Genomic DNA, 415 nt, shown 5'->3' with positions numbered 1-415 from the left:
TTTAACAGTTAAATATAATGTTAAATCTAATTTGAATGGATACTCGACCGAACTGAGAGAGAAGCCGGTTTGTTTACACGCGCAGCGGTTGCCTAGCAACGTGACATCACGACAGGACTAACGTTCCATTCTGATCACGTGACTGGACCGTTTTATTCACTATAAGAAACATGACATCACTTTAAATGTAAATAAACCATATGGTTTTTGTTTTCTTTTTCAGCTATTTCATATTCTGCATGAAATGGATACAGAATTTATAGGCTAATGAGCATAATTAATATTGAGAACATGGAAATGCTGACTGGATCTCTTCCCAAATTGTCCCTAGTTTTTATTTGTTGACAATGTCAATAGATTTCATAATAGTTGCACGATGATAATCATGCGAGACAGTGATATTTATTTTATGAAA

Source organism: Borostomias antarcticus (genome assembly GCF_949987555.1).
Source record: "Borostomias antarcticus genome assembly, chromosome: 34".
Classification (NCBI taxonomy): domain Eukaryota; kingdom Metazoa; phylum Chordata; class Actinopteri; order Stomiiformes; family Stomiidae; genus Borostomias; species Borostomias antarcticus.
This window is presented reverse-complemented; position numbering follows the sequence as displayed.